Source organism: Acinonyx jubatus, chromosome B1, assembly GCF_027475565.1.
Source record: "Acinonyx jubatus isolate Ajub_Pintada_27869175 chromosome B1, VMU_Ajub_asm_v1.0, whole genome shotgun sequence".
Classification (NCBI taxonomy): domain Eukaryota; kingdom Metazoa; phylum Chordata; class Mammalia; order Carnivora; family Felidae; genus Acinonyx; species Acinonyx jubatus.
The window spans coordinates 113,634,909-113,659,336 of record NC_069382.1 but is presented as its reverse complement, the minus strand read 5'-3'; positions in this window follow the sequence as shown (position 1 = coordinate 113,659,336).

Sequence of the window (24,428 nt, the reverse complement as noted above, 5' to 3'; positions counted from 1 at the left end):
AAGGAGCTGAAATAGTGTCACTTAAGTCAAAATCTGCCCCAATTGTACCTAACCCCAAAGCAGGCATTCAACTGAAGCTTGTTCCTTAATTCCTCTTGTCTTCAAAAAGAGTGTATTATGGGTCATCTAAATTAATCTTATTAGAAGTACACATTGAGATGGATTGTTCTTTAAAAATAAATTGAACTTCATAGAATCCATGGGTTCAATAGTAGGCATTAAATAATGAACCAAAAATTTCAAAAGGCCAGAAAACCACTAGCTGAACCAGCAAATTATTAAAATGGCATCGTGCTCATGGCTCCAATTAGTAGTTTACCTACATCTGTAATCAATTAAACTAGATCCACAAATTAAATCCCAATCGTATTTGTTTATTTCTCTTTAAGGGGTGGTCTGTAAAGTCCGACTTGCAAGCAGACATTTCCCCCCACTAGGGACTTCAGCAATCATTTAAATTTTTAAAAGTTTGGTTATTTGATAATAATGATTAACATGTCTCCCTTATTGTACTTTCTTTTATCATTCTCTAAGCTCCATTTTAGGTATCTAGAAAATAGCATGCACAAAGTGACTTAAACTTTTTTCTATATGGCTTTTGATATCAGGACCTTTTGTTTTAGTTCCTAAAAGAATGGTCCCAGAGAATGAACTGTAGGGATGCTATCATTGTATCAAATAAATAGATATGCCTGTGATAGTGCCAAGAGATAGGATATACAGACTCATGGAAAAACAAATACTCTGTATAAATATTAAAGATTTTTTATCAGTCAGCTGTACTTTCTTTTCTTGTGAGCCTTCTGGCTGAGCTAATAAGAACTTAAGGAAAAAGAAGGAAAATGTCAGTTACTATTAACATTGTTAGGATATGCCAACACTTAGTAAAAGAGATAATCATATACAACAGTATATATTTTCAAATGTAAATATAATTAGCAAAACTTGTGCAACCTGCATATTTATTATTTATTAACATCAAATCCATAAATATTTTTTTTTATTATTTTTTAACATTTATTTACTTTTGAGACAGAGAGAGAGAGAGCATGAACAGGGGAGGGTCAGAGAAAGAGGGAGACACAGAATCTGAAACAGGCTCCAGGCTCTGAGCTGTCAGCACAGAGCCCGACGCGGGGCTCGAACCCATGGACCACGAGATCATGACCTGAGCCAAAGTCGGATGCTCAACCGACTGAGCCACCCAGGCGTCCCTCAAATCCATAAATATTTTATTCACTTATTCACTTATTGAATAAACATTGAGCACCCATTACTAGCCTGGCACTTTGGTATTTTCTATTTGTTGGATATTTGCTAGAACTTTTAGGTAAAAATACAACTATGAGACAAATTTCCCACATCAAGGGAACTACCATTATAGGGCACATATAACAAAAACTTGAAAGAACTGGATTATAAGGCAGAATTAGATTTAGATCATGAGAGAGTTACTAACATCTCTTACTAGTGTTATAAAGAGTCTCTGTGTGGAGAATTTTCATCTGGTTAGGGTAATCAGAGAAGACTTGTAACCACACCATCTGACTATTTACAACAACTTACATGAATGTTCCAGAAGCACTTTAAAAAAAAATCTAATGTTAAATCAACAACCTCCCATTTTAAACTAGTTCCTTCTTCAATATTCTTTGGTGGAATAATCTTATACTCATTTCCTTGAACTGAAAATCTGGGAATTACCATTGGCATTCCCTCTTCCTAGGCCTGCATTCAACCAATAATTGACTTACTTTCTAACATTTCTTGAATCTCTTCTCACCAATCCTACTACTACTGCCTTGTTGCATGCAACAATTGTCTCATTGAACTTCTTGCCTCCTACCTTTGACTTTTGATTCATGTGACACACAGCAATCAGATTGATCTAGTTAAAATTCAGGAGAAAAATAAATAAAATGCAGGAAGAGTTATGTATTTCTCTTTTTGAAATTGTTCAGTGACTTAACATCTGCAGGATAGTCACATTCCTTCACATTCTGTGTTAAGTTTCTTTATGATCTTGTTTTTGTCTAACTCTCAAGCCTCAACTCTTAACCACCATTGCATAAAAATTTATGCTTAGCAACAGCAAATTGTTAGTAGTATGATTTTGCTCAAAATTCCTTTATTCTTTTCTTATCTCCAATAAGCCTTCCTGTGGCCTCCACCAATCAAGTAAGTGATGTTGTTCTCATGTCTCCTGAGAGTACTCTGTCCCACTGTATTTCTACATTGCTTTATTATAACTTATAGTAGTTGACTGTCATGTCTTCCTCACCCACCAGATTATAAGATGTTTTAAGTCAGAGATGCTTTGGTCAGCTTTGTGCTCCCAGTATCTAGTATATTTTCTGACACAGAGTAAACATTTAATGAAATGGGCCCTGAAGAATGGGAAGGATTTTAATGAAAGCAGCCTTTTCCTTTTCTGTATTGTATTAGCAAGACAGGATGATGTGCCCTGGAATGGATTAGAGGATAAACATTTTTCCTTTGTTCCTATAAAACAAGGGAAGCATTCTCTAAAAATAGCTTTTAACCACTGGAAGGACTCAGTGAAACTCGTAGTCTAGCCAAGATTAGAGAGCCAGGTTGATAGAAATCAATGAATTCTATTACATTATTATGATTTAATAATACTCAAATATCATGTTTATCATGGTATTGTTAATTAATTAATTGATTGCATAGTGGCTAATAAGGTGTTTTGTAGGAGGCCCCTCTATTAGAATCTGTCTCATGTTTTATTCTCATGATTAGACAGTAGTTGTAAGTGTTTTATACACTTTACTAAGGTAAAATGCTAGTCTCATCACATCATATTAAGGGTGTGTGCTATCAACATGATTTATCACTGTTGATGTTGACCTTCATCACCTGGCTGAAGGAGTGTAGGTCAAGTTTTTCCACTGCAAGATTTCTATATTTCCTCCCCCTTGTCATACTATACTCACTAGAAAAAGTCACTATGTATACAACTCATACTTAGGGAGTGGAGGCTTATAGTCTCCCTCTGGAGAATGAAGTATCTACATAAATTCTTTTAGAATTTTCCTGTATAAGTGAATTTTTCTTATCCCCCATATACTTATTAGTCCAATGATTTATTTATGTAAATATGAGTTATGAATGTTTATTGTATATTTTGGGTAATTATCCAATACTTCTTTATGTTGCTCAGATTGTTCCAGCTTTGGCCACTGGGATCTCTTTTGTTTGGCTCCTGTGCCTCTGACATAACCCCATCAATGTGAGTTTTTCTTTTTTCTTTTTTAAAGCCTATTCTCTTACTTCGTGGCACCACAAGATGTTATAGGCAGGCTTATCTTGTATATTTCCTCTCTCAGTCCTAGAATCAGCTATTTAACCAAGGAGCCCTCTTTCTTTTTATTGGAGAATGCAATTAGAAACCAAGATCTGGAGTCTATGCATGCTTTTTATCTCTGCGGTATTTCTTTTAGGCCCTCTAAAAGCCTAAAAGCAAAGAAATATATGTGTATATACTAATTCATCTATATACACATACCTATAAATATTTCTATATGTAATCATCTGCATCTATACAATGCTAAACATTACTGTTCTTGTTGATGTCTCCAATTCCAGTACGCTAGCCATGTATAATTCAAAGTTCTCCACCTTACTTATATATAAATTCCCACTCCAAAAGTGAGAAACCTGGCTACCATCCATCACCTATTTACTTCATTGTTTGATATCCAGTCCACCTGTATAATAGTATCAGGCTTGTTAACTCATATCTCTTTGGAAAACAACTTAATAAATAGGGAACAGTGCTTATGTGCAGTTCATTTTATCTTAAGTTTTATACATTCCATGCATTCCCAAAATTATTTAGGTACAAATCTCCCAACCCATTCAATGAGTTCTTTTTTCCCCCACATATTTGGAATAGAATTAGTTTCTATTTTCACAGTTGTCACTCCTTCGTGGGATTCCATGACTTCCTAATTTATTTATTTTATATATTTGTATATATTAAGGTTCCACTTTTTGTGTTGAAGTTCTGTTGATTCTGACAAATGTATTATGTCATGTATTCGACATGACAGTACCATACAGAATAGTTTCATCACCACCAATAAACACATTTGAAAAATTACCTTGTTTTTGGTCACAAGAGTCATTTAATATCCATATTATGTACTTAAGGTTCTATAAGCCTAGAGGATACACATCTTGGCAAGATTGGAAATAGAAAAAATTCCTAGACACATCCAGAATGCAATTTTTTTAACTGGTCTGAATTCACAAAATAAAAAATTTTCACATCCAAAATTGTATTCCCAACTCTTCATATAAAATTTCTCCATTTTTCCTGATGAATTTTAAACTCCAGGGACCATTTTTTTTCTTCCACCCTCAAATCCAACATGCCCAGAGGTCAGCAAACCAAAATGGAAACAAAGGTACATCCTGTACAAGTTCAAGTTGTTTCTTAACTTTGTGAAAACACAGCCCGATTGGTGCAATACAAGTCTTCTACAGTTATTAACAATTTTTTTCCTAATTTTGTAAAACAATAGACTAAATGTATTTACTGCAAATTTTTCATAAAAAAAATAGACATGTCACACTGAGATCCAGTCACTGGTATATGCTTTACATATATTAATAGTCATAATAACTGATTTAATATTTCCAAAAACCATATGATGTGGGTGCCACTTCTATCATCTTATAGATAGGAAAAGTAAGGCACAGAGAGGTTAAGAAACTTTCTCAAAGTCACACTGATATTTATTTACTCAAGTAAGCAATGGCATGACTACTAGAAACTCCAGTTATGCTCTTCTCCTTTCCTTGGAAAGAATACCTTGGAAATATTTTCTGGACTAAGAAATGTCTTAACTTTTGTCTCAAGTAGAACTGTGATTATGTGAGAGAATATTTGGGGCAAACATAATGACTCTGTTGGAATATTCACAATGACCTTCTTTGTGTGCCAGATGTGGTTATGGTCTGGAGAAGATTGCACAACATCTGTCAGACAAAGATTTTATTTGTGAGAATGGAACCGGAGCATGGATATCTACTAATAACCAGATATCCGGCTTCCCAAAGAATTATACTTCATTGCACAGGAAAGACAAGCAGCTGGGTTTTGCATTGTGCAATGTGCTTAAACTGCACTCCAAAACAACCACAAAGCATTAGATTGTGACAGCTCTTGAAATTTAACTGTCTCTACTAATAAAAATCAATTTTTAACAACCAGTACAGATTCCTTTTGAAAAAGTTCTAGTATCAAACAAGTGTGAGCTTTGTTGTATGCAATGTGGATCCTTGTACGCTTAATAATGTATGTATAATCCAACTACCAAGCAAAGGGTATTTCTCAGATTCATTCTACAAAGTGAATGAAAATTGAGTATGAGAAAGAGTCTTAAAGAAAGCAAGACATTTAAAACAGATGTGGTAAAAATAGTAGAAACATATATAAAAATAGAACCTTCTTGGAGTACCAGGTAATGATGTTTAGAGACACACAGAAATGAGGAGATACTTACAGAAATAGTCCTAAAACATAACTGTCTTGAATTTGGTCATTCAGAATGGCAACTTGGATTTTATCAAATATGAATTATCTCAACATCTCCCTCATTTTTCTTTAATTTTATTCATTATTTATCTTTAATCATTTTCTTCTGCCCTCCCATCTCAAGGGAAAAAATGTATAGAATAGTATTATTGCCTAAGAAAGTTCTCCATGTCCCCTCCTACTCAGTTCCCAAACAATATTTCTTGCATTTTTTACCCTCTGAGTCTGCATCAGTGGGCCTGCCTCAGGCATTTCCTTCTGTTAGGTAAATTCCTAATTAGAAGTCTAGCACCAGTATAATCTCTTCTGTAAATATTTCCCCTCTCCTAACTTTGAAAAGGAAATTTCCTCCTTCTTGTCCACATAGCATTTTATTAAAACCATTAGTATTTCACCTAGGAAACTGCTAGAAACACAGATTCTCAGACCCTACCCAAGACCTAATGAATCAGAAACTATGGGGATGAGACCCAACAATGTGTGTGTGATTCACACACAAGTTTAGGAACCACTACCTGAAAGTTCTGTGGCCTTGATTTATCTGAGCCTCAGTTTCATTATTTGTAAAATGGAAATATCATAACCTTCTTGTAGTTATGAATATGAGAAATACTATGAGGCAAGCAATAGATGGTAAAACTATTATGTCATTTATTATTATGTGCTGCTGAGGCTTTATATAGTTTCCCCCCAAAAGTAAGAACCCAATGTAATGGGTGAATGATTTTGTAATCTTTTCTAAATATACAAAACATAAAATCATAAAAGAAAAAGAATGATAAATTCAACTTCTGTATGGTAGAAACTCCATAAATAAATCTAATAGACAAAAATATTAGCATTATACTAGTCACATTTTACAAGAATAACTTGTGTGTCCCTTAGAGTAGTCTGTATGTCTCCTAGAATAAAGCCTATGTCCCCTAAAAGATCAGTTCTTAGCAGAGTAACTAGTGCATTGGATAATCTACAAATATCTGTTGAATGAGTAGATAAAAAGAGAAATAAACCGTAACTATTTGCTGATTCTCAATTTGATTCCATTTATCACAGAGCCTTAAAAAACTATTTAGTGTCTTTTGAAAATTCATGGAAAAACAGCATTGCTTTAGCATTTATATGCTTAAGTGCCAAAACATGCACCTTCATCTTATCTTTTTTTCTATTCCAACCTCTTCATGACACCTTGTAATTTCCAAAAGGGGTCCGTAGGAGTTTGCTCTAAGTTGACTACCTTTAAGGTATTTGACATAAAGCAGTGCTCAAATGGAGGTGTAAGTTGGGACCTGAGATGCTACATAAAACTGCTATTTCTCTTTTTGTTTTAACTTTCTAATGTGAGATATCCTACACAATACTGAGAATATAATTCAATATTATGAAGATTCCACTAGCATGTATGGGAGTTAATATGATATCTCCTTTCCTTTCCTTTCCTTTCCTTTCCTTTCCTTTCCTTTCCTTTCCTTTCCTTTCCTTTCCTTTCCTTTCTTTTCTCTTTTTTGGCTAAACTTGTGCTGCTACTTTTCAGCTAAAATGATAATAAACAATTAAAAGCTTTATGTGAAGAACATTTATTATCTGTTTTTTTCTAACAAGGAAGGTTATCCAGGGCCTTTAGTTTTGTTTGAGAGTTTGAATATGGGGGTCCTTCCCTTGAGCTTTAGGGTCCTCTTTGCAAAAAGCCTTTCCTTGTATTGTCTGTTTTTTCTCTGAGAGACTGATCACCATTATAAAGATATAGACTATCTAATATAGCAGTATTGGGAAGGGAATATTAACCTTAATTAGGGAGATTTGGATAAACTTTGGAGGAGATGAGTTTTTGGTGGACTACTGAGTATGGACAGTCCTTCAACCATCAGAGATAAAAGGAAAAATGAGATTGCGCAGAGTTAAAGTGTGAAGAAAGTCATGGAGACAGAAGAGAAGGAGATAAGAGAGCTTGCTAAGGGATGGTAAGTGCTATAGTTGTAGGGGGTTAGGCAGGTGTGCTAAGTGATCAGGTTGGGCTGCACCAGATTGAAGACCTTCCTTATAGATTTACAAACATGAACTCTATACGCACAAAGGAGCCACCAATGGACTGATTATGTGGGTCCTGAAAGTGAAGAAAGGAGCTTCTGTTCCTAATATTTTTTTCTTTTTTTAAAAAATATAATTTATTGTCAAATTGGCTAACATACAGTGTGTAAAGTGTGCTCTTGGTTTTTGGAGTGGATTCCTGTGGTTCATCACTTACATACAATACGCTGTGCTCATCCCAACAAGTGCCTTCCTTAATGCCTAATATTTTTTTTCAACTTCAGTTCAGGCTATATTTCTGTTCTGTGTCTTTGAGATATCTTGGTGCAGCCCTGAATGAGCTTTTTTTATATGAGGTAGTCTGAATGGGTTTCTCTTCCTTGCCAGAATAAACAAGCAAATAAATAAATAAAAATGGTTTGAGTAGTATATTTAGGATGGTTACTTTTATGTGTCTGCTTGATGGGGGCTAAGGGATACCCTTATTTCTGAGTGTGTCTATTGACAGTGTTTTGGGAAGAGATTAGTAGTTGAATCAGTGATTAGGTAAAGACATGTCCTCACCAATGTGGAACAAAAAAATGAGGAAGGGTAAATTCTGTCTCTTCTTAGGCTGGGACATCCAGGTTCTCCTGTCCTGGAGCATCATTAGAGCTCCTAGTTCTCAGGCCTTCGGATCAGAATTAATGTGTTTATGTAAATATAAAATATATATATTATACATACACACACATACATGTTATTCTATACAAAATATATTATATATATAATTTATAAAATAAATCTCTCTGAATATGTATCTATATAGATATGTTTATATAGATATAAATGTAGATATATATCTGTATATGCCCTATTAGTTCTGTGTCTCAGGAGAATGGTGACTAACACAAATATTAGGCAAATGTACATTTGCAAAATGCACATTGTCTTCTATAACAACTCATATTTTTTTCATTCCTTATTGTTAAAAGCAGATTTATAAGCACACTGACTTGGGTCACACTGCCAGTATTCAAATCCCACTTTCCTTGAGTAAGTCACTTAACTTCTGTTAAGTGCCTCAGTTACCTCATTTGTAATATTGGAGAATAATAATACTGCCTAAGGTTGTTTTGAAAATTAAACAAATTGTTATATGTTAAAATATTGGAACAATGCTTGGTACATAGAAACTTAAAAACAAGTCTACCAATAACCTCACATTTGCAGAAGAATGATCCTGGGAAAATGTGTAAAATAAGGGATTTTCTCTTTTCCTTTTAACATGCAATTAACCAGATAACTATTATATTTTGCATGGACCGCATTTCGGAAACACACATTACCACTATGTGAGGGAAGGTGTTTTGGGGATAAGAAGCAAGAAAGTAGAGACGTGAGCATGAAAGAGTGTTTTGGAGGGATATTTTTTCCCAATGGAGAAACCAAATATGTAATGTTTTGAAATGTGTAGATATTAGATTATATTTTTATTATGTAATTATGCTATCTTGAAATTAGAATAAATTACTTTGATTTCTCATCTAATTGTGAAAAAAAAACGCTAACAATATCACCTATGAAATATCTTCAAGTGTGCGCAAAGTACATCACTTTGTGAAGACTCTCAGAATGGTTCTAGGTTACATGACATTTGGAAAAGGAGGAAAGGACCCTCAGGACCAAACAACTGACCTTCTGAAAGTACCTCTTGAGCATTTACATTTTAAAACTGTTTGAAGGTTTTCTTCTTTTTGGCATAATTTAATTAAAAAAACCCCAGCTCTTATGCACCTTCAATGATCAATGTTTCCTTCTCATTTTATGTATGTATGTGTGTATGTATGTATGTATGTATTTACTTATTTTTGAGAGAGAGAGAGAGAGAGAGAGAGAGAGGGAAAGGGCTCAAGTGAGCAAAGAGCAGAGAGAGAGACAGAATCCCATGAAGGGCAGAGACAGAGAGGGAGGGAGGGAGAGAGAGAGAGAGAGAGAGAGAAAGAAAGAAAGTGGGGCTCATCCGAAGTGGGGCTTGTGTTCACCAGAACTGGGTCTCCTGTTCATCCGAAGTGGGGCAGGAGCTTATCTGATGTGGGACTTGAACTCATGAACCGTGAGGTCATGACCTGAGCAGAAGTCAGATACTTAATGACTGAGCCCCCAGGTGCCCTTCTCATTTTAAAAGAAAAAAATAATTGGCTCAAGTGCCTTGCAAAATAAAAAAAATAAATAATTCAGTTGGTGTTTTGACTTAGTTTTTGCTTGGATCTTTCAGTTTTAATTTTTTAATCCTTTCATAGCTTCGCTTTGCCAAATTACCTTGAAAAGCCATCCCTATCCTTAGCAATACAACCATAGTTTTGGTATTTTTTATTGTAGAGTGATTCTTGACAGCCATAGGTGATGGAGTTCTGAGACATCCTGATCAATTATTAATGTCTGAATTTGATTTTAGTGATCTTTTCATGTGATGGAGACTAATTTTTCAGTCTTTGGTACAGATGTTTTCCTTGGCTGCTAAAGTGGGCTAATGGTTTGTTAGTTCTTCTTTTTTATTACTGTATTTTATTATTATTATTTTGTAGTATTCTGTTTATTTTTAATTAATTTGTTATTTAAAAAGTGTTTATTTATTTTAAGAGAGAGAATGAGCAGGGGAGGGGCAGAGAGAGGGAGAGAGAGAATCCCAAGCAGGTTCCATGCTGCCAGTGCAGAGCCAGATCTGGGGCTTGAACCCACAAGCCCGGAGACATGACCTGAGCCAAAGTCAAGAGTAGGACACTTAACCGCCTGAGCCACCCAGGAACCCCATTATTTCATTTTTGGTTAAAAGCTACGTCACTCACAGGTGGCTAAGACAAAACTGTGAGGTGATATGCAAAAAAGGAAGCAAAGGTCGAATTCATCTAATATATTCCCATTCGTGATGGATAGAAAACTACATGCTGTAATACTAATATTTACGGATAGTCAAGTAAGATAAGTGTTTAACAAAACCTATAAAACAAGATCCCCATGTTCACGGATGAGTTGCATCAGAATGTTACTGAAACCCACGTTCGGCTGTCCATCGTTCAAAAAGCCAATACTCAAGAGATTAATTTTAATTGGAAAGGAATATGAGCTTTATTCAGGAGGCCTGTCACCTGGGCAGAAGGAGGACTGTTGTCCAAAGTCCAACTCTGATGGTTCTGCCTGGCCCAAGGATTTTCAAAGGGGTTTCAAGCAGTTAATCAGTAAAGAGGACAGTGGTCTGTAACATTTCTTGATTATGTGCAGACTCGATGGTGCCAGCTACAGACGTTATCAGGGTGCTCAGAGGTTGTGCAATCCTTGGGCAATAAGGCTCTGGTTCCTTATTGCCCAGAGGTTGTGCGAGGTGGTCTGGTTTCTTTTTTGTGATGTGCAGAAGTGTTCTCTGTTCTTTCTAGGAAAGAATGCATGATCTATAAGTATACAAAGAAATCTTAGTTAATCAATCATGTGGGCTAAGGGTGTTTGCTAAAGGTTAAGGACTACTAGTTTGGCCAGGGGGGAAGAGGCAGCTTCAAGAAGATAATTTAAAATAAAATAAATCTTTCTGCTTATGATTTATTATGGAGTAAGTCATTTTCGTGATTAATTTTAATTTTTTTTTCAAATGGCTACATGTATATTGAGTTTGAATGGAATCACAGATGAAAGAGAAATGCTTGAGTTACTGTCACCTTTTCAAGTAGTTTATGGCCAGTATTAAAATATTTGGAGATGGAATTCCAAAGAGCCAGGGAAGAATCTATTCCCTTTAAGTGTGTTCTCCAATGGGCTCTCTGGTATTACCAATCCTGCCTTACCTTTATACCACTATCAGTGTGCGTGGTATCTGCCACACTGCACATTCTCAATAAATGTAAAATAAAAGAATTAATGACATAATCAATAGAGCCTGAAGCTAGGTGGTCAAAAAGCCTCTTTTTGAACCTTTACACTTAGCTGATTCTGCCTCTAAACTGCAGATCTGAAATAAAGATAATGAATTAATTCTGCACTTTTGATGAGAGAAACAGAAAAATATTCACCTTTAGCCCAGAAGGCTGACTTATAGCCTGCACAGTTCCAATAAGGATCTGTGTGCTGGTTACTACTTTCTTAAAGTGTCTCTTAACTGCCCGTACATCTCACTGAGAGTTACTATCAAGCCAAATGAGTAAGCACCAGATAAATCCATGAAAGTAGTTTTATGAGTAGAAATTCGGAAAAAAACATTTATCATCTAATAGTCCCTGCATGTCCCCTCTCCCTGGAGCACTAAGCATATAAGCACCAGCTTCATACAGCAGACGTGTAGCTCTTTGTCTGCTCACAGCTCCTGTCCCCGTGCTACTTAAATGGAGTTAAAAAGTTGCACCATACAAAGTCTCAAGAATTCTTTCTTGGCTGTTGTACTTGATGGTCTGGACCAATTTGAAAACCACTTCTCTATGATGTCTTTTTGCCTTTTATTTGATAGCATGACTACAACACATAACTATGTATTTACTAAGAAAAAAATTAAAAGATAGAAAATAAAGCCAAAGAGATATACATAGACACGATGTGCTCTATATGGAGGAAATTTTGAGGTTTTTAAATGTTTAGACGTAAAATTTTATAGTTTGCTTTCTTTGAGAACAGTGTGACATTGTGATTTATAATAAGAAATATATAATTGGTTTCTATCCTCATTTCTAATACAGAGCTACTAAAACCTTTGAACGGTGACTTTGGACCATCCTCCGCGCCCCCCCCCCAAAGAAAGGGGGTTACCAAAAGAACCAACCATATGATTAGATTTCATTCCCATGCCCCCTGACCTCCAGGGATGGTAAGGGGCCTGGAGATTGAGTTCAATCACCAATGGCCAATGATTTCTTCAATCATACCTATTACATAAAGTGTCCATAAAAACCCAAACAATGGGGTTCAGGGAGCTCCCAGGTTGAGGAACCAGAATGTTTCCTTGTGCCACCATGCTAGTCCCAAACTCAAGGACAGAAGCTTCTTCATTTGGGATCTTGCCCTATGTGTCTTTTTATCTGGCTGTTGATTCATATCCTTTAATATCCTGTGTCATAAATCAGTAATTGACTGAGTACACAGGTTTTCTGAGTTCTGCAAGTAGTTCTAGGAAATTAATAGAACCCCAAAAGGGTGTTATGGGACCCTCTGACTTATAGCCAGTCAGTCAGAAGCACAGGGGATAATTTAGGCTTGTGACTGACATCGGAAGCAGAAGGTAGTCTTCTGGGACTGAGCCCTTTACCTGTGCAATCTGCTGCTCTTCTATCAGGGGTAGATAATGTCAGAATTGAGTTAAATTGTAGGACACCCAGCAGGTATCCAGATATTGTTTGAATACGGAAACCATTACCTACCCTGCCCCCACAAACATTGAAATTGGTACTAGAATACTTTCACTGAGAAAAACTACATTATTAGATGTGAGAACTAGATGACCTAAACAAAATAATATCAGCTCATAATTCATCTTTTTATAAAACAATTTGACCATTTCCATATTAATTGTAAGGTCAGTAAGTTGCAGAATTTCAGTCTATTTGGAACGCAACTTGTGAGCTCTTAAAAATTGAAAAAGATACACACACACATACACACACAAAGTTACTTATGCAATTATAATATTTGATTACATTATAGCTTTATTTCAGTTTACATTTACTTTCTAAGTGTATTGAACCCAATTATCTATGCCTGAATTTTCTCTAACACAATATTAATAATCCCTCTATATAAAAATGAGTGACCTCAACACACCACAATATTGTTAAAGGGGTTTTGGGTTATAGAGAAACTTTCAATTAGCACAGCTACAATATGAAATTTACTATATTACTTTCTAATTCACTGAATATATAAGAATATATATTATTAGGGATCATAGATATGGCAGCATTTGCTGAAGTACTTAACTTCCTCCTATTTTTCAGACATTTTAAATAATCATTTGTTAGGTATACAGATCTGGTCTCTTTAAATGTTTCCTAAGTCAAGGGCACCTGGCTGCCTCAGTCAGTAGAACATGCAACTCTTGATCTCAAGGTTGTGAGTTCAAGCCCCATGTTGAACATAGACCTTACATTTTAAAAATGCATTTTAAATTAGTTCTTTTGGTGTATAATTTATATATAGTAAAATACACCCATTTTGAGTGTACAGTTTGATTAGTTTGACATATACATACATCTGTGTACCCACCACCACAATCAAGATATAGAAAATATCCATGCTCCTCAAATTCCCTGAGGCCCCTACCCTAGTTAATATTCCAGCCAGCTCCTGGCCTAGACAACCATTGATACACTTCCTGTCACTATAAATTAGATTTGCATTTTCTAAAATTTATATAAATGGAATGATAATGTATATACTCTTTTGGGTTTGACTACTTTAACTCAGCACAATGATTTTGAGTCATTCATGTTGTCTATATTAGTAAATTGTTCCTTCTCATTGCCAGGTAGTATTCCATTGTATGGATGTACTACACTCTATTAATTCATTCATCTCTTGGTATACACTTATATTATTTCTAGATTTTACACGTTATGAACCCAGTTGCTCTGAGAATTCATGTATGATATCTTTGTGTTGTTATATCTTTACATTGGTCTTGGGTAAAATTTTAAAGTTGCAATTGGTAGACTGGTAAGTGTATGCTTTACTCTTTGAAGACACTGCAAAATTATTCTCAAAAGAATCTGTGACATTTTACAATGCTAACAGCAATTTATGACAGTTCCAGTTGCTCCACATTCTCATCAACACTTGCTATTATCAATCTTCCAAATTTTAGTCTAATTGTGGTTTTCAATTGACATCTCCCTAATGAGTAATGATAATGGCATCTCTTCACATATCTTCTTGTCATTAATATATCTTCATTTGTGAAGTTTTTGTTCAAATATTTTGCCCATTTTAAATTTGTTCCTTAATTTCTTATTGAGCTTTACAAGTTGTTTATATATTCTGGGTAGAAATCCTTTGTCATTTATATGCATCACAAATATTTTGTCCTACTCTGTGACTTCATTTTTATTTTTTAATGGTTTCTTTGGAAAAGCAGAATTTTTAAGTTATAGTCACTAATCATTTTTTATCCTTTGGTGCTTTATGTTGTCATATTTCTGAAAACTTTGCCTACTCTGAAGATTTTCCTCTGTATTTTCTTCTAAAGCTTTGTAGTTTTAAATTCCATTTTTAAATCAACGATATGTTTCAAGTTACTTTTGCCCATGATGTGAGATAAAGTCTGTGGTCTATTTTTTGCACACTGATATCCAATTGCTCTAGCACTATTTGTTGTAAATATATCCTTTGTGGCATTGAATAACCTTGCTACATTTGTAAAAAAAATCAATTGACCTTATAATGATGTGTCTCTTCTGGACTCTACTCTGTTTCACTGATACCTCTATTGATACCACATTGTTGGGGCATCTGGGTGGCTCAGCTGGTTGAGGGTCTGGCTTTGGCTCTGGTCATGATCTCACAGTTTGTGAGTTTGAGCCCCGCATCAGGCTCTGTACTGACAGCTCAGAGCCTGGAGCCTGCTTCGGATTCTGTATCTCCTCTGCTCCTCCCCCGCTCATGCTCTGTCTCTCTCTCTCCTTCAAAAATAAATAAAAACATTAAAAAAATTTAAAATATACAAATAAAAAAATACCACATTGTCTTTATTACTGTGGTCTCATAGTAAGTTTTGAAAATTGGTAGTGGAAGTCCTGTGATTTTATTTCAGAATTAGATTTCCATATATATTTTAGAATCAACAATCAGTTTCTCTGAAACATATGACAAGATTCAATTGGGATTACATTTAATCTAGAGATCAGTTAGAGATGATTTTCCATCTTAATAATAATAAATCTTTAAGTACATGAGTATATTATTTTAGATATTTAAATTCTATTATCAATACTAGGTAGTTTTCAGTTTATAGGACTTGCATATATTTTATTAAATTCATTGTATTTAATTATTTTTTGAAAGAAATTTAATTTAGAAAACTATTTTTTAATTTTTTCTTGATGATGAAAAGAAATACAATTGATTGTTACATATTGACCATATATCCTGCAATATTTCTAAACTCATACATTAGTTCTAATAGTGTTTTGTACATTCCTTAGGATTTTCTAAATACTTAACCATGTTGTTTGAGAGTAAAGACTGCTTTACTTTTTCCTTTCTTTTTTTTAAAGTTTTTATTTTATTTATTTTGAAAGAGAGTGCACAGAAGCAGGGGAGGGGCAGAGAGACAGAGAGAGAGAGAGAGTGAGAGAGAATCTGAAGCAGTCTCCATGTTGTCAGTTCAGAGCTCAATGTGGGGTTTGCTCTCACAAACCATGAGTTCATGACCTGAGCTGAAATCGAGAGTCAGACACTTAACTGACCAAGCCATGCAGGCACCCGTACTTTTTCCTTTCTAATTGCATTCATTTAAAGATGGCAGTTCCACTGTCTTATAACTTGAAAAGTTGCTGACAAAAATTCTTTGATCATTTTTCTCTTTGTGTATAATCTCTCTCTCTCTTTTTTCTAGCTACTTCTAAGATTTTTTTCTTTATCTCTGTTTCTAGTAATTTGATTTTGATGTATCTTTTTTGGGTGTGCTTTAAGCTGATCCTTTTTTGGGGGTTACTGAGTATCTTGAACCTCTAGGTTTATAGTTTTCATAATTAAAAAAATTTTGGCCATGTATATTTCTTTGTTCAACAAGTCACTCTGACTGTTCAGTCTACCTTTTCTTCTCTTTTTTTGTCCTTCTGTGTTTTTTTTTATTATTTTTAAAAAGTGTACTTACTTATTTTAAGAGAGACAGAGACAGCACAAGCAGGGGAGGGGCAGAGAGACAGAGAAAGAGAGATCCAAGCAGGCTCTGAGCTGTCAGCTTAGAGCCACATGTGGGGCTCAAACTCAAAACATGAGATCATGACCTGAGCTGGAACCGAGAGTTAGATGCTCAATCAACTGAGCCACCTAAGTGCCCCTGTGCTTCTGTTTTGATTGTCTATTGTTTCTGTTGGCATAACTTCAAGTTCATTGAACTTTTCTTCTGCAGTGTCAGATCTATGTTTTATTTTGTTTTCTTTTGTTTTCAGAGAGAGAGACAGTGTGTGTGTGACCAGGGGAGGGGCAGAGGAAGAGGGAGAGAATCTCAAGGAGGCTCCATGCCCAGCAAGGAGCCCCATGCAGGGCTCAGTCTCACAACCCTGGGATCATGATCTGAGCCGAAATCAAGAGTTGGATGCTTAACCGACTGAGACACCCAGGCACCCCTGATCTGCTTTTAAACTCCTTCAATAAAACTGTTATTGCAGTTTGATTGATGAAACTGTTATTTCCTCTCTAGAATTTTCATTTTGTTTGTTTTTATGTCTTTTGTTTCTTTCATCATTATTTTATGTTTTCCTTTAGACCCTTGAACATGCAGAGCATATTTATAATAACTTTTTTTTTTAGAGTTCTCCCAATTTTTTAACACAGCTTGAAGTCTGGAATTGTGATGCCTCCACCTTTGGTTTTCTTTTTCAATATTACTTTGGCTATTTGACATATTTTCTGGTTCCATACAATTTTCTGGATTGTTTGCTCTAGCTCTATGAAGAATACAAGTGTTATTTTGACAGGGATTACATTGAATGTTTGGATTGCTTTGGGTAGTATTAACATTTTAACAATATTTGTTCTTCCAATCCATGAACATGGAATGTTTTTCCATTTCTTTGTGTCTTCTTCAATTTCTTTCATAAGCATTCTGTAGTTTCCAGCATACAGAGCTTTTTATTCTTCAGTTAGGTTTATTCCTACATATTTTATGGTTTTTGGTGCAATTGTAAATGGGATCCATTCCTTGATTTCTTTTTCTGCTGCTTCATTATTGGTGTATAGAAATGCAACATATTTCTGTACCTTGATTTTTATATCCTGTGACTTTGCTGAATTCATGTATCAGTTCTAGAAATTTTTTTTGGTGGAGTCTTTTGGGTTTTCCACATAAGAGTATGATGTCATCTTTGAGGAGTGAAAGTTTGACTTCTTCCTTGCCAGTTTGTATGCATGAAAATTCTTTTTCTTGTCTGATTGCTGAGGATAGAACTTCCAGTACTATGTTGAACAACAGTGGTGAGAGTGGAAATTCCTGTCATATTCCTATTCTTATGGGGAAGGATCTCAGTTTTTCCCCATTGAAGATGATATTAGGTATGGGTCCTTCATATGTGGCCTTAATGATCTTGAGGTAGGTTCCTTCTATCCCTACTTTCTTGAGGGTTTTTATCAAGAAACAATGCTTTATTTTGTCAAATGCTTTTTCTGCATCTATTAATTATCAATATAGTATGATACTGGCACAAAGCAGACACATAGATTAGTGGAACAGAATAAAGAACCCAGAAATGGACCCACAAATATATAGTCAACTATTCTTCAACAAAGCAGGGAACAGTATCCAATGGAAAAAAAAGACGGGCTCTTCAACAAATGATGTTGGGAAAACTGGACAGCAACATGCAGAAGAATGAAACTGGACTACTTTCTTACACCATTCAGAAAAATAAATTCAAAATGGATGAAAGACCTAAATGTGAGAGGAAACCATCAAAGTCCTAGAGGAGAAAACAGTCAGCAACCTCTTTGACCTTGGCTGCAACAGTTTCTTACTAGACATGTCTCCAGAGGCAAGGGAAACAAAAATAATAATGAACTATTGAGACCTAATCAAGATAAAAAGCTTCTGCATAACAAAAGTAATAACCAACAAAACTAAAAGGCAACCAGACTGAATGGGAGAAGATATTTGCAATGACATATCAGATAAAGGTTTAGTATCCAAAATCTATAAAGAACTTACCAAATTAACACCTCAAAAAACAAATAATCCAGTGAAGAAATGGGCAAAAGACATGAATAAATACTTCCAAAGAATACATCCAGATGGCTAACAGACACATGAAACAATGTTCAACATGACTCTTCATCAGGGAAATACAAATCAAAACTACAATGAGATACCACCTCACATCTCTCAGAATGGCAAAAATTAACAACTCAAGAAACAACAGATGTTGATGAGGATGCACTCTTGGTAAGAGTGCAGTCACTTTGGAAAACAGTGTAGAGTTTCCTCCAAAAGTTAAAAATAGAACCACCCTATGACCCAGAAATTGCAGTACTAGGTATTTATCTAAAGGACACAAAAATGCAGATTCAAAGGGATACTTGAACCCCAATGTTTATAGCAGCATTATCAACAATAGCCAAAGTATGGAAAGAGTTCAAATGTCCAAGCACTTAAGCTGACTGATGAATGAATAATGAAAATGTGGTATATATATACAATAGAATATTACTCGGCAATCAAAAAAAAAAAAAAGAAATCTTGCCATTTGCAACAATGTGGATGGAACTAGAATGTATTAAGTGAAATAAGTCATTCAAAGAAAGACAAATACCATATGATTTCACTCATATGTGGACTTTAAGAAACAAAACAGAGTAGGAAGGAAAGGAAAAATAAAATAGGATAAAAACAGAGATGGAGGCAAACTATAAGAGACTCTTAAATGCAGAAAACAAACTAAGAGTGCTGAAGGGGAGGTGCATGGGGGAATGGGCTGAATGGGTGGTGGGCATTAAGGAGGGCACTTGTTGGGTTGAGCACTGCATGTTATATGTAAGTGATGAATCACTAAATTCTCCTCCTGAAACCAACTACTATACTATATGTTAACTAACTTGAATTTAAATAAAAAAAGAGTTCTGCTAATTCTGTAATATCTGAGTCTGTTTTTATTGACTAAATTTTCTCCTGGCTTATGGGTTACATTTGCCTGCTTCTTGACATATTTGGGATGTTTTTATTTGACACTGGACATTATTAATATTACTATATTGTCAGATCTTTTTGTCTTCCTTTAAAGAGTACTGGGGAGGTGCCTGGGTGACTCAGTGAATTAAGCGTCTGACTTAAGCTCAGGTCATGATCTCACAGTTCCTGAGTTCGGTTCGTGAGTTTGAGTCCCATTTCATGTGAGCTTGAGCCCTGCTTTGGGTGAGCTTGAGCCCCACTTGGGCTCTGCACTCTCCCTCTCTTTCCTCCTCTGCCCCCATCCCCCATGGGATTCTCTCTCCCCCTCTCTCTGCCAATCACTCACTTGAATGCTCTCTCTCTCTCTCTATCTCAAAAATAAATAAATAAATAAATAAATAAATAAATAAATAAATAAAGTAAGTAAGTAAGTAAGTAAGTAAGTAATTAGAAAAAGAGTATTGGCCTTTGCTCTGGCAAGCACTTAAGCTACATGCAGATTAACTTGATTATTTCAATATTTATTTTTAAATTGTGTTAAAACAGACATTTAGGCTTTGGTGTAGGGATAGCTTAGCTGCACTGCTAATGTTTGATCCTTTTGAGTGTCTACTAATTTCCTTAGGTGATCAAAACAGAATCTCCACTCTGGTAGATTGTAGCTTAAATACATCCCCGCCTGATATGAGCTCTGGGAGTCATACAACAACTCTTTGGTTCTTTGTGCAGTTTCACTTCAGGTATGCAAAAGTCAATACTTAGCAAAGCCTCAGTGGAACCCCATGCAGATTTATAGAGTTCATTTTCTGTGTTGTTCCTTTTCCTCTGGAATCTTTTATGCAACTTCCAGTTGCCTCTGCCTCTCTCCCTGAACTGCAACCTCTGCTTCGTCAACTTATTGAAAATTCTGTGCTCTGCTTTTGTTTTGTTTTGTTTTTGCATATTTTGCTAAAATGTGTTTCCGTACAAAAATTGAGATGGTTTTAGGATTTACCTTGTTTCTTTTCTTTTAGGGATCTCAGTCCTATGCTGTCCTCTATTGTCTGAGGATAAGGTTTTTTGTGTTTTTTTTTTTATGTATTTTGTTCAGTTTTATAGTTTGTTTACAGTTGAAGGTTAAGCCTGAGGCCTATCCTATTTATCTGTCATAGCTATATGCTAATATCCTGCCTGTTAGATTTTACTGGAAAAACATTTGACATATCATGGTGTACTTTTTTTCTTTTAAATAGACTCCATGTGAATTATCGTTCTATTATAAAATAACTCTCTCATAAAAATCAAGATTATAGATTGGACTTGTTCTTTCGGAGGGTGGTAATGGTTTAGATTTCACCTTTTCCAGTTATAATCACATTTCAGTTTTGCATCACTAAATTATTGAAACTGGAATTTTGAGTGTTCTAGATTCGTCAGTTACTCATTTACAGTCATTTTGTTTACTTTGTTAGGTAGCCAATTTTGTCATTTAAATTATTTTTATCAGTTTAGTTTTCAGAAAGTGACTGTTTCCCCCTTCCCCCCTCCCCCCTTCGTCTGTGAAAAGTTGTTGAAATGTTTATCAGTGTTGCCCTAGAAACTATTTTTAATATTTGAGAAGAGGTTATTTTGCATAGGTGCCTTTGGTTTTAGATTTTTATTTTCAGCATTTATGCAAGCAGAAAATTTTAAGTCAAGATTATCAAGAAGTTCTTATTGGTATCCCACTATGTGTAAAGTAAATATCATTTTAGAATGTGGTTGCATTTTCTCTTTTGTCTTATCTTCCAGGAAAGCATCTGGCAGGCACTGACGAGTGACTTAGACTAGGAATAAGGTCACTATTTGCTCTGCATATTAAGCCTGATTTATCTCAGAAGATTAGGAAAAAGGGTCATATGTGTTAATACATCTTATACATAAAGAGGTGAATTTTGGAGAATTGGCCTTATTGCTGACTGAAATGCCCTAGTTGACTATGACAAACCACTAGAAATTTGAGTTAAGGTAACTTTGACCGTCAATGGAGAGGCTTAATCTAACAGGGCAATCAATATTTGGTGGTACTGGAGATGAAGATCATACTTACTATACTTGATCCATTTTTTAAAATATTTATTTTAAATTGTATCAAATTTTAATTAGTTTCAGTTCAACTGCCTAGATTGTCTGAAATTGCATTACACGTGTCTTAGATCCCTGTGGCCAGAACGACAATAGTCTGAATTTATATTCACCATAACTTTGCAAGTGGGTAGAATGCTTTTTGTTTGGTTTACAGTATTTGAACTGATTATTTCCAACCACTTGTGAATTATTTTCTCAACAAGACCTTTGCTGTACATTTTTTCAGGGAAACAAATGAAATGATTTACTGTATTTTTCACACGGAATATAGATACAAACTTAGGCCCTATCATCATTTTAAGTAGAATTTAACCATTTTTCCCCAATTGTGTCACCTTATCTTGCCCACTTTCAGTGTCATCTGTGGCTGCTTGATGCGTATGAGCTCCTTAATGGCTGTTTCATTATCTGAAAGACCTAAGTACCATCTGTAAATATGGAAATTACCATTGACTTTTCCTTCTTCTTCTACCTTATTTATTATTTTTTAAAATTTTACCTAAGATTATTAGAAGAAATTCTCTATATCCTCTATGCAAATAAGTGCCTATTTTATTCTATTTTTTGTTTTCCTTTTAGCTATTTCACTAGACAAATTATTTTGTTTTCTACTTCTATGGAGACAAAAAATTTTCCTATAGTTTTTGGCAGAATCTCATATAAATCTAGATAAATCACTTCTAGTGTCTTTATATTGCCCTACTACCTTTTTCCTTCCTTAGAAAATGCCAGAATATTTGTCACATACTTACAGATTAGTTGGAAATGGTTTCTGCGGAATTCAAATTGCCTTTTCCCTGTAAGGTTTTGTTGCTTAAATGTTCAAAAGGTTCATGCCTTTATTTCTATCCTATTGTGTTTCTTGGCATGGAAATAAATCATCTTACAGTTTTCAGGGTTATATCCTGAGTCATTTTTATAAATGACATTTTATAAATATCACAAAGACTATTTACTAGTAGACAGTTCTACAGTTTTATGCTTGCGTTGTTTCAAAATTGGACATACCTATAATCTTGGTGTTTGTCTATATCTGATTTTATTTGTTAAGTCTACTATAATTTGTGTATTTATTACTATTAAATGTAGAATCTTCTACATTTGCCCCTTTAATTATGGGTCAGGAATTTTGTGGAATGGGTACTTTCATAGGATGAAAAGTTGGGCCAGACTACATGGCTTTAACTTTTTAAACTATAACATATGGTGAGAAGTATATTTTACAGCAAAACTAAATACATAGGGGCACCTGGGTGGGTCAGTTGGTTAAGCAACTGACTTCAGCTCAGGTCATGATCTCATGGTTCGTGGGTTCGAGCCCCGCATTAGGCTCTGTGCTAACAGCTCAGAGCCTGGATCCTGCTTCAGATTCTGTCTCCTTCCCTCTCTATTCTTCCCCTGCTCATTCTCTGTCTCTCTCTGTCTCTCAAAAATAAATAAACATTTAAAAAAACCCAAAAAACTCAATACATAAACACATGCACAGACACATAATTGAAGCATGGTTATATTAAACTATATTTGCCTTTACTATATGTGACACACTCAGATGGTCTCTCTTCTATTTGATTATTTTATTTAAAAATACTAGTCTTATGTAAACTGATTCATGACCCACAAAATAGTTACTGCCAACAGCTTAAAAAATATTTGTCTAGACAACATTTAAGGTTATTTATAATTCTGAGATGCTTTGAGTCTGTGGTAAAGGACTTTTTTTCTTTTATGTGGGCCTTTGTGTGTGTGTGTGTGTGTGTGTGTGTGTGTGTGTATGTGTGCAGTAAAATCCACAAAACATAAAATTTACCATTTTAACCATTAAAGCACACAATTCACAATGTGGTGAAATGTTCACCACTGACAAGATATCTCTATTCAACTTTGTCAAGTAATCTCTTTCTAAAAACAGCTTGTGATTTTCTTTAATGACTTATTCTTCAAACCTTTCTCCAAACCTTTTCACTTAAATTTAACTGCCCTTATCAGGGCTTGAAATGATTCCAAATAAGCTTGTAAGTACATCTTGGAAAGAGAACAGAGTAATATATAGGCCTCTGGATAAATGTGTGGCTAAACAAACCAAGAAAGCTAAAAATGTAAGACTGGACACAGTTTGTTCACTGAGATTTCTGTAGACAGTGCCATACTGTTCTCTTAATGCAGTTTAAGAAGCATGAAGAAATGTGTCTGAGAAAAAGAATGCTTCCTGAATTATAATTTGTTCCTATTAAATGAAAAGAATTAAGACATCTTCTAGCATTTATGATGGATCTCTTTATAGAGAAAAACTGAACCTACTTTTTTTTATAATAGCAAGTTTTCAGTAACCATATCTGATATTTGAGTAAAACCTTCTTAGGAACTGAAGACATCTCTTACGAGTTTGTTGGTTGTCAAAACAAAGCCACATCCTGGTTTATTGGTAAGAAATGCTGGTGAATTAGGGCATCTGATGAGGGGGTAGAAATGTACTGTTTTACACAATCCTCAGTGGTACCCAAAATTATGTTTTCACTTATTCTATTGCTATGTGCAAATATTGTATTAAACACTAGACATAGTGTGTAAGTACCTGATGGTTTTGATTTTCTTTTTTTATTTTGGCAAATATAGGCAAAAGAATTTATTATTTTTCTTCCATCTGTAGGCTGCTAACTCTGTTGTGTACTATAAGTTCAGTATTTGGTTTCCATAGCTTTCTTTTTATTGAAGTGTCACAGTTCATTTTAACTTGAAAACTGATGTTGTACTGTGTCTCAAAAGTAAAAAAAAAAAAGCTCGAACAAATGGGCAATGACTTTTTTCTAATAATTCTGAGAAAACCCATAGAAATTGTGAATCTTTTTTTGCTTTGCACTATTGGTAATGCATGACAGCTGAGTCCAAAGAACTATTATCAAG